This window comes from Epinephelus moara, chromosome 19, assembly GCF_006386435.1.
Source record: "Epinephelus moara isolate mb chromosome 19, YSFRI_EMoa_1.0, whole genome shotgun sequence".
Classification (NCBI taxonomy): domain Eukaryota; kingdom Metazoa; phylum Chordata; class Actinopteri; order Perciformes; family Serranidae; genus Epinephelus; species Epinephelus moara.
The window spans coordinates 13,281,061-13,291,722 of NC_065524.1; the positions used below are offsets into that span (position 1 = coordinate 13,281,061).

The 10,662-nt window shown below is 40.6% G+C and overlaps 1 protein-coding gene across 1 annotated transcript in view; it reads right to left on the reverse strand.

Moving 5' to 3' along the window:
- Nucleotides 1–7,450, reverse strand: part of cdh23 (cadherin-related 23) — a 206,229-nt gene extending 198,779 nt beyond the window's left edge. Inside the window, exon 1 of the mRNA XM_050070372.1 lies at nucleotides 7,356–7,450. The gene's annotated coding sequence lies outside the window, so the exon portion shown is untranslated. The remainder of the gene's footprint in view (nucleotides 1–7,355) is intronic.
- Between the last annotated feature and the right edge of the window lie 3,212 nt (nucleotides 7,451–10,662).

The following is a 10,662-nucleotide window of genomic DNA, read 5'->3' on the forward strand; positions in this document are numbered from 1 at the left end:
CTCTCCGGAGGGCCCTGCCTGCCCACATGGCTGTATCTCCTGGCTTACAGCACTCGATATTATTGATTACATGGCAATTGTGTCTGACTTGCCTTAACCTCAAAGGAACCCCTCTCAGAGGGAGTGGTGGGCCTCAGCCGGCAGCCAAATCTGGATTATCACAGCAAATCAATGGCAGATTTCTGCCCGCCCTCGGCCCTCATGAAAAAGCCATCACTCATTAGCACAGTGATCACAGACAGATTAGCAGACATTTGGCTTTGTCAGGGAGGAGGGAGGGGCAGCGGTGCTCTGATGAGCTGAGTAATGTCTTCCTTCCCGCCCTCCTGATCTCTTCATCTCCAACATGACATGACTTTCTGAAAGCCTTGCTCAGCAAACCTCACTCACATGACAAGAATGCAGTGTAAACGGGATGGCATTTGGACTGCAGAGCATGTAGTGCTTTCTGAGTAGAAATGATAATCAAACTGACACGGCACATTGATGCTGAGCAAACTGTTCACTTAGGTCGAATCATATATGGAACTGCTGGTGCTGATTTTCCACTTTCTTAACAAATTAGCAAAAGTTCAAGACAACAGGCAAAACATAAGTCTCCTGGGCAATGACACATCAGTCCAACGCCCATAGTGATTAGCACATTTTATTTGGACCAACCTCTGCAGACAGAGGGCAACATGGCACATAGCATGGCACACATGCTACTTTAAAAAGCACCAGTAGAGGTTTATTTCATCAGGTGACCAAACCTCAGTTTTCTAAGAAACATGAGCTGTCCTCCATCTTTACGCACGTTTTTGCAAATCTAGCCAAAATCACAAAATAAGACAGTTGTTAATGAATTGTTCAACATAATATAAACAGCTCTTATCAAGAAAAACTGAGGCAAGTTGTTTGACTTCTCCAGAATGCAGCTGGACTATTCGATACACACAACATCTAGTGAATGTCTATCTTTCCTGGACGAGGGATCACTCCTCTGTTGCTCTAGCTGAAGTTTCTTGCATTTTTCCCCCCTGTTAAGAATTTTTTTTAAGGGGGGAGTCTTCTTTTTTTGAATTGAGGGTGTAAGGATAAAGGGTGTTGTATGCTATACTGCCCATTGAGACAAATTTGCGATTTATGATACTGGGCTATATAAATAAAACTGACTTGACTGGAGCCTCGCTTCAGTAAAAGATCACTAACTCCTTGCCAGGCATAAGAAAATACATGTAGGGCGACGGAAACATGCCAAGTCAAACTGTTCTTCCACTGGAGATGCTGCCTGCAACGTCTTTGATCCTGTATGGGCTGACAGTAAAGCTAAACATTGTAGGAGAGACGGGGAAAGCTTACACAGGACCTAGGGAGATGATAATTATCAGGAACAGGATGGGAGCGCTGCAAGGCGCCGCATTACAGCACCCTGTCACAAAACGCTTGAGCAGGCACAACTTATACACACCCTGTCCTGTGATGACCAACACTATGGTGTGTGTGTGTGTGTGTGTGTGTGTGTGTGAACGTGCGAGGGAGGGAGGGAGGGAGGGAGGGAGGGAGGGGTGGGGGTTGATTAGTGTTCACTTGGAGTAAATAGTGGGGGCGNGGTGGGGGGGGGGGGGGGGGGGGGGGGGGGGGGGGGGGGGGGGGGGGGGGGTTGATTAGTGTTCACTTGGAGTAAATAGTGGGGGCGAAGCCTCCTCCTGTGCTGTACACAGAGACACAGCTGGGTCAGAGAGTGTACTGCATTTGTCATGTAGATGCTGAGTAGCTGCATCTGCAATAGGAAAAGCTGATTAAAGACCGATGGTGCAATGATGGGGGAGTAACATGTTGATGACACTTCATCTTGACAAGTCAGCTACTGCAGTACGTGTGCATACTGGTCTGGTGACATGGTAAAAGACAGGCAGTGTTAATTGAACTGAAAATGACTCAATACTTTGATGATGAGCAAGAAAGTCTTTAATAGATGTCATAATGTACTGCAGGTTCAGACTGAGCCTTGAAGTAATTTGCACCATCTGTAGCTGATGTTCACTTGATCTCCATCACGCATCCAGAGAGAAATATGAACAAGATTAATGTGTTACTCATTACAGAATTGCCTTAATATCAATGCAGTATATTTTAATATTCACTGAAGTACACAATCACATCTAAAAAAAACTAAATTCATGCTCATCATATTGGCTCAAATGATCGCAGTAGTTTGTACAACAAAAATCCAAAAGATAAATGTTCTAATTCTCAATTATTTATCATCTCATTATGTGCCATCTCAATTTCAGAGCTGAGACTTGTATGAAAAGACGATAAGTGATCAGGGGAAGTGAATTCTTGTTCAGTACCACCCAGATCCATTTCTACTGTTGTTACAACTGAGAACTCTGCAGTGTCCCCATCCAGCTCAAACTGGTAGGAACCTGGGTTTGACACTGGAGGACCAGCTGTCCTTCGCTGCAACAACCCACTCCTGCAAATTCATTTTCAAAACCATCAGGAGGGAACGCCGTTCTTCACCCAGGAGGCGGCAACAGTTTCTGGCACAGGCTCTTGACATCTTGCACACGGACTCCTGCAACTTACTCCTAGCTCGTATGCCTGTACGTGTCATCCGACCTCTGCAACTCATCCAGAATATAGCAGCTCAGCTAGTCTTCAACCTATCCAAGTTCTCCTACACTTAACCTGCGGTACGCACCCTGCACTGGATACTGGTGACGGATCAAACAGCCCGTCCACTACTCTGCTACTGCCAGTTGACTTGTTGCTCTTTCACTACAAGGGGGGGGTCAAGATATTTTGACTCCTTTGCTGTCCCAGCTCCAAAATGGTGGAACAAGCTCACCATGACATCAGGACAACAGAAACTCCAGATATCTTCTTTCACACATTGAAAATAAACTCTTATAACTTCTCCATCTTTAATTGTTTCTAAATGTACTACTTTAAGAAGCTTACAGGATTCTTGCACTTTGAGTTATATCCACATGGTTGAATGCACTCTGTGTAAGCCGTTTGGGTAAAAGTAATGTAATGTAACTGCTCTCCTCCTGGCCAGTGGCCATTTGTATCCATGTATGTCACATCCATATTGTATCTTGTCGTACATGCATAGATAACACTGATCACTGTGCTTTTTGTCCTGCTCAATATCCAGATTGTAACAGAGCAGGTAAGCTGCTTTTAATGGATCTATTACCAAAGAATTAGCTATTATAGTAAAGTGTGATGAGAATGTTTCTTACAAAATGTTTTACACAAATGTCCTCGGAGAACACATTACAGCTATACTCATTAAAATGAATGCTAAATTTAAAATGGTGCACAGATCCAACAACATATATTGACATCCCTTAAAAACAGTACGGCCAACTGTCTCATAAGATATGAGATTCAAAAACTGAAGAAACATGCTACAAAAAGGTGTGTGGGATGCAAGCAGCCATGTCTGCTGTTGCCACCTCCTTTTTGCCTGAGTGCAGACTGACATAACAATCTTAGCTCTCTGATTTTAGGCTTTTAGTGTTTTTGTGGACAAATTGTAGTGAGAACATAATGATACACTCCATGACTTTTTCCTCTCATCCATCTACTGATAAAAACAGCACAGATCAATATGCTGTCATGCCCCTCTTGTCCTCTGTTCTACTTCTATTCTACTGAATCACAATGTTTGCAGCTTCACCACTGTTTCACCATGCAGACAGCTGATAACAGTTTTTATGAGACAATGAGATGTACTGTTAATGAGTTTTCCTTGTTTTATACTGTAATCACGGCATTAACGCGCCATTCGTCTCCATGTTTATTTGCCTTAACTCTCCACTAGCTTGTAATTTTTCCTTTCTTCTTACTCAAACATTATGGCAGTAAACAAATTCAAAGCCTCCATAATGTGAACTGATTGCCTCTCCCCCAAATTTCGATGCCAGTCTTAAAATGCCTGTTTCTTAGCCAGGCTTACTTTTCACTTGGCCGTTATCCGCTGCAATGAGCTTGGCAAAGCTGTCCCAGCAGAGGCCTGTGTGTATATCAGACAACATAAACACAGACAGCTGTGTCAGAGGGCAGCCGATAGCCTGTAGAGACTCATTCATCTCCTTTTGTTTCTCTCTTTGTTAGAGTGCAGTCATTCTACCCCGCCAACAGCTGACTGTTTCTATCCCGGTTGAAAGATCAAAACACACCATTTAGTCGCTCCTCTCAGGCACAGATGACCTTTGCATCTCAACACTTCACCTCTCTCCTCATTCAGCCCTGCCTCCCATCTTACTTCACCCTCATTGTCTCTCCTACCATCCTCTCCCCGTACTGTTTCAGGCCCACTTCAGGGCAGCATGCCATGCGTAAATACCAACAACAAGGATTTGTCACACAACAAAGCTGCCATTAAATTGCTGTTTTGTTTGTTTTACATGGCATGGTTTATTTGCAGGGGAGAATATGACTCGAAATTGTAAATGCTTCCAGCTTAGATATGAATCCCCAGTGTTTTAACGCTGAGAAATGAAAGGTCTCCATCCTTCCTTCATGCAGTTTCAATTTCCAAATTCCTTCATAATGGTTTCACACATACACAATAATGAATCAGTACAGGGAGATGGGGATAAGAAGCAATGGACTACAAAAAGATTATTGTGCATGGTTGGGTTTACAAGCAACTATTTAAGCAATCATCTTCTGTTAAAAGGCATTGTCACTGATTGGGTCTACTGTGAGCCTTGTGCCCACCATGACAAATTTAGAAAAGCATGGCTTCACAACCATAAGGACAGCAGCATGCAGGGGCTGACGGTTCACCTGTAATACAACTGGCTGAGCAAAATCATCTTCTCAGCCCTCCCCTCCTCTCAACCTGTTTTCTTCAGTTCTGCCCGACTGCCTTGGTTGATTTAATGACCACACACAGCTGGACCAGGAGAGAGGTGGGTGCAGAAATGAGAAAAGTCGGAAGCGTGCAATGATCATAATCGCAAGTACCAGGAATGCTGTGTAGACACCAAAAGCAGCTTGGAAAAGGCAGAAAACTGACATTTAAGGTTTGAGAGTTCTGTGTCAAAAGCTGTCATATACAGACCACTGTGCTCAATGGTGTGTTATTGTGTTAGTGAAAATACACTAGTGTATAGATATGGTTGAACATTTATGTCAACTGCGACCCTATGAGCTCACTGTGCTAGAGCAGACATCCTAAATATGTGTAAGTAAGCATATAAATATAAAAACAAACACCTTGAAAAACTACACTCATAAGCCATCGCTAAATAGTTACAAGAGCAGGTACAGACTATTCAGATGCTTTCACACCTAGTAATCGATACAACACCGTCCCCAGTGGTTCCACTCACAATTTCCACAGATTGGCAAAGCTACAGGAATTACACCAGTACCTTAGGAAAAAATGAGATGCTTCATTTTAGTACTTTTTCATAATCTACAGTGCCTTCTCTCCCTTACCTCCTGCACAGGTTTACCATTCATCAATTTTACAATACTCCCATCCTTTCTTGTCCTCACACCTTTGCTCTGCTCCCTGTCTGAGACCTCATAGGATAGTCCAGTACAGTCACTGTATCTGCAATTCATTCTTCTATCACTCATACTGAGTTTCATTTGAGCCTGTCAGTCAAGGTGTCTGTCAGATATGGACTCTCCATTTCGCCATTTTTTTTTCTTCCTTCTTGTATTCTCAATGAATTCAGGGAGAGTGACAGACACTCAGAAAGGAAAAACTGTCAGAGGCATGCTTTCTCTTCTTAATGCATGAAAAACAGCAGCAGTTTCTCTGCATCTCATCACATACATAAAATAATACATCCAATTGTTTGAATGTGAGATGAGACGGTAACAATCATTTTAAAATCATTCTACGAATGACTTTGTAGCAGGCTGCAACAACAGTACATCAGTACTTATACACTGTTGGACCACACTGAGGGTGACAGTGAACCTACAACCTGGGATTACTGAGGCCAAGATTTCCATGCAACATTTTTCAGCAAGAGCAGAGACAGCATTTCCTCAGAGACAAGCTTGGTCACTCATTTTATGTTGTAAAATTCTGATCCTGTATAACCCACCTGAAGCACATCCTCGTGTGCACTGTATAATCTGACAGTTTGGAAGCAATACATAATTAACCTTAAATAAATCAGGGATGTATTAATAAATGTATATTATTTAGTATGTTTTTGTACCACTGGTGAATATATAAAAAACTAATCATGTACAAAAGAATTTTCTGATTTTAAATTTAAGAATTGCTAGTATGATGTTAATTTGCATTTAGAGTTTTATTAAATGTTCAAGCTTTTGGCTGAGCCAGTCAGCAGTGAATGCAGTAAATCTGCCTTGCTGGGAAAAATATCACAAACATCACAATCCATCCACATAATATCATCCAGACTAATAGATAGGCCTATAGTGCTTTCAATAATAAACCCATTTTGCATTAAACTGTGATTTGGGCACTTAAGCAAAACATCGTAACTGGTAAAGTATGGGCTCTCAGGCCAGGAGATAAAACAACAAAACACAACCTCAAGAAAAATGTCATAAAACTGCTTTGCATTACTCTGCAAAGTCATTGCTGCACCAGCTGTCTACAGCAAATCCTGCATGAAGACTAAACGCGATTATACAAAATATCTAACAACTGGTACTGCTGTATCCACGCTTAAAATAAATAGATATATTATTAAAACAATCTGACTCAGGCCGCAGGATTAACAGTTAGATTCCCAAATTGGTGGTGTTCCCCTTTAACCTGGCGTTACGTCGCCGCCGCGTTCAGGTAACACATGAATAAATAAGTGGGCGCCAAGGCGCTTCCCAGCAGGCACCTCTTGAGTCGCCAGGGCTACCTGAGATAACACTGTACACCTGACACCTCTGCGCAAGCATGCACTCTGCCTCACATTTACGGGCCGCTTAATTACTCTGATAAAATAGCCCGTGGTGACACAACAGCAACAGTTGGAGTGCACAATCAGCCTACAGAAGACCACATAACTTGAATGAAGTGGTCGCAGATGTGATACTATATTGCACAAAACCTCGCCGATCACCTCGTTGAACTAATAGCTCATCACCACAACCATAATCAATCAACTACTTCTAAAACTCTTTCTGGTGCGCACCTTCAAGAGACACTTCACAACCATATGCCAAAGTAAGAGAACTATTAGTGCGCGTAAAAGTCGACAATTACGCACAACTATGGTAGGTGGGAAATGTTACACTACATAATGAAAAACATCATCCTTTCTGTGAAATTCTCCTCTCTGCCGCAGTCATCCCTCTGAAACTGCTCCGTGTCTATTAACTCATAGCAGCATGATCATGTCATTATCATATTGTCCTACCTTCCTCGTCCGTGTCCGTCGCTGGCTGAGCGCCTTTAGATTCGATTGCCTGTCCTGCTGTGATGCGTTACCAAGTATCTGCTACCCCTTCTCTCTCCCTGTCTCCCCCTCCCTCCCCTCTCCTCTCTCTTTCTCTCTCTGTCTCTCTCTCTGTCTCTCTCTCTCTCTCTCTCTCTCTCTCTCTCTCTCTCTCTTTCTCAATATTTCTCCCGTTAGCTTTACTCTATCACCACCAACGCCCTGGTCACTGCAAATTTCACTTCCCAGTCTTCACAACTACCGCTGCAAAACACAAACCTTCACTTGTGTGGAGCTCCTACAGAATATCCTATATTATACCCACTCCTCTTAAAGCAGGGTTACGCTCCATCAATTCCAACACTTACAGGTACAGCCCCAATGCTATTAAATGTTGTTTCTAAGAAATATGATTCTATATTTCTCAATCAAAAAAAACAACAACCCACAAACACAATTTCTATCTATGTTTGTAATCTAGGATGATTTCCATATTTTGCATTTGATGTGGGTTAAATTTATTATAGTCTTTTACACAGATGGCAAATATACAGCACGGCCCTGTTGCGTTTGTCAGTGAAAAATGTAAAATAATTACGCTTAGATGTGTTGACAAATCATTTGCAAGCTTCACGGAAGAGGGCTGAATTCATTGAGATTAAAGAGATCTATTTATGAGCCTCCTAAATAAGCTTATGAGCTAATATATTACACAGATTCAATTTGAAATCCATTATTTAACCACAGAGGTCATGGATCTGGAGAGCAATAGCCAGTGTGATAGCACCACCTAATGTACAAAATAAGTATTGCAAAACAGCCACAATATCTCAATGAATAGACCTGCTTAGGTCTGTTCAAGTTTACATAACTTACACTGTAAGATTTCAGATTGTGGCATTAACAGGCTGGATTTAAAAAAACCCTCTATAGTATGGATTTTTGATGCCAGTTGGTAAAAAAAAAAAAAATAAATAATAATAATAATAATAGTTCATAAGAAAGAAGAAAGAAGAAATTTTCAGAAATATTTTTTGGGGGGTATACTATTGAGTACATTACCTTAAAGCAACAGCATACTGTAATGGTTTAAAAAAAAAAAAAGAAAAAGAAAAAAAAAAGGGTTATTTAAAATTTGAAGAGGAAAATATTTAAAAAAAAAAAAAAAACATTTAAATTTAAAATGCATGCCATTTGAAATTGAAAAATTATAAAAAATAAAGTCTTTTCATCAGTTTGTTTGTCTGAGCGTTACCCTCAGACAACATAATACCACTGTGGAACAGCCCATAAGAATGAATGTGTAAGCATATTTCAGCAAAATTTACATCAACAATTTATCAAAATAAACTATCCTAGCCCTCCTCAAAACGAGATAGTGAGTTATATTTCAATGTTTGATTATTTGTTTTACATTTTAATGCCTGTTTTCAGTTTCATAGTGTGTGTCTTTCCTGACATATTGTATTTTGCCACCATTTGTTGTGTTGCTGCAGGGTTGCTAGCAGCTTGTTGTCTTCCAGATTTCTAAATTCTGATTCATCCTCACTAACATCACCTGGGAATGTTAATTTTACCCTCTCCTTCTTTGAAAAGTCACAGAATAATATTGCATTCATTCTGTAAATGGAAGAGAAATGTGTGTAAAATAGAAGCATAGTCTGCTCTGCAGAGAGGACTTACAGAGGGCACTGTTTTAATAGATTATTCAATCTCATAGCCTGAACTTTATTGAAACTAACTTAATTAAACTTATCTAGGTTAATTTGTAAAGATGAAAAGAAAAGTATGATGACTGTTATGCGTTAAACATTATAATCCTAAATACACAATACCAAAAACTTGTGGTGGGATTTCATAAGGGTGCAGTGTTGCTTCAAGGCAACATTTGCATTTTAACAATTTTTTATTACTTAACTATAAAATAATGTACATTAAACAATTAAAATATAAACTGTATTCATTTATTATTTTTTCCCACATTGTAAAATGACAGAAAAATACATTTTCGGACCATTCTTATGGAGAGTTGATGAAGCTGGACCATGCAAGGAAGGCCCCACAAAAGGGACCTAACATGGCCTCCAGAGACTCATGTGACAATAAAAACAGTGTGATTACTATTGCAACATAACTGAGGATGTATTGTGTGAGTGTAACCGTCCAAAAATCGGTATGTTACCTAGAGGCAACACGGCAGGATTAAACACAGGCACAATATTTCAGAATAGTGCACATAGCAAATTGTTTTTGATTTGACAGAAAATATCCAAGATGGAATTTACATAATCTTTCTCCACAACCACAACTTGGACTGCTCATCTATGACAATGACATTAATCTGAGCTCTTAGTGGATAGAGCATAGTAAAAATCAGTTAAAATCCAAATGTAAAATTGCAGGCATAACCAATCTTTGCCTTGTTGACATGGTTGTTCACATGCACTTGAATGTCTTTGGATAGACTTGAGGGAGAAATGACTGAGACCTGGCTCAAACGTTACAGACAATACACAACACACTATTCTACACTGTTGACTACAGAGGGCAAAAGGCGCAGGAAACCACTGTTATCAAGATACCCTGGCTGCTGTTTTAGAAAGCATCTTGGTGGTCACAGGGCACAGAACTGGATTTTATAACAACGATACATTGCTTCAGTACAATGAGAGTTCTTTATTCAATATTTGCAGGTGGTGTCATATAAGTGACTCACAATAACAGTTTCAGTGTGAACATTTTTCAGCTGAGTGGGTAATTAATTTAGTATATCTGTAACTACGATGCAAATACTGCTTAGGGCGCCATTACTCCACTATATCTTTACATAGCATAGTGGTTTGCTATGTAAAGATATCTGCCCCAGATAAGCAGATGAAAATGGATGGATATGAATATATATGCATGTGAAACATGAGAAGAGATGCACTGAGATGCATTGTGTTAGAAAATGTCTGAATGCAGTTTAGACCCTCTTTTATTTTACACCACCAAGATCTGCAAACTTTGTTTCTTGCTCTGTTAAGACAGTTCTTTTGCAGTGTGGCAAAGCAGATGTGCTGCTGTAAAGTGCTTTCTACACAAATCACAGCTTCATGGCCTTGCATCCACATTCACTTTAACACCTTGATAACACTCCTGATATCCCCCATCTTCTGTTTTCATTCATGCATATGAAAAACATTCCCTCCTTTGCCAGTGGTCCCACCTCTACCATTCACAAGCTTTGGGAAAACATCCTGTTTGTGCCACTAATCCCTTGCTGAGGAGCAGGCGCCTCACTTCTTGT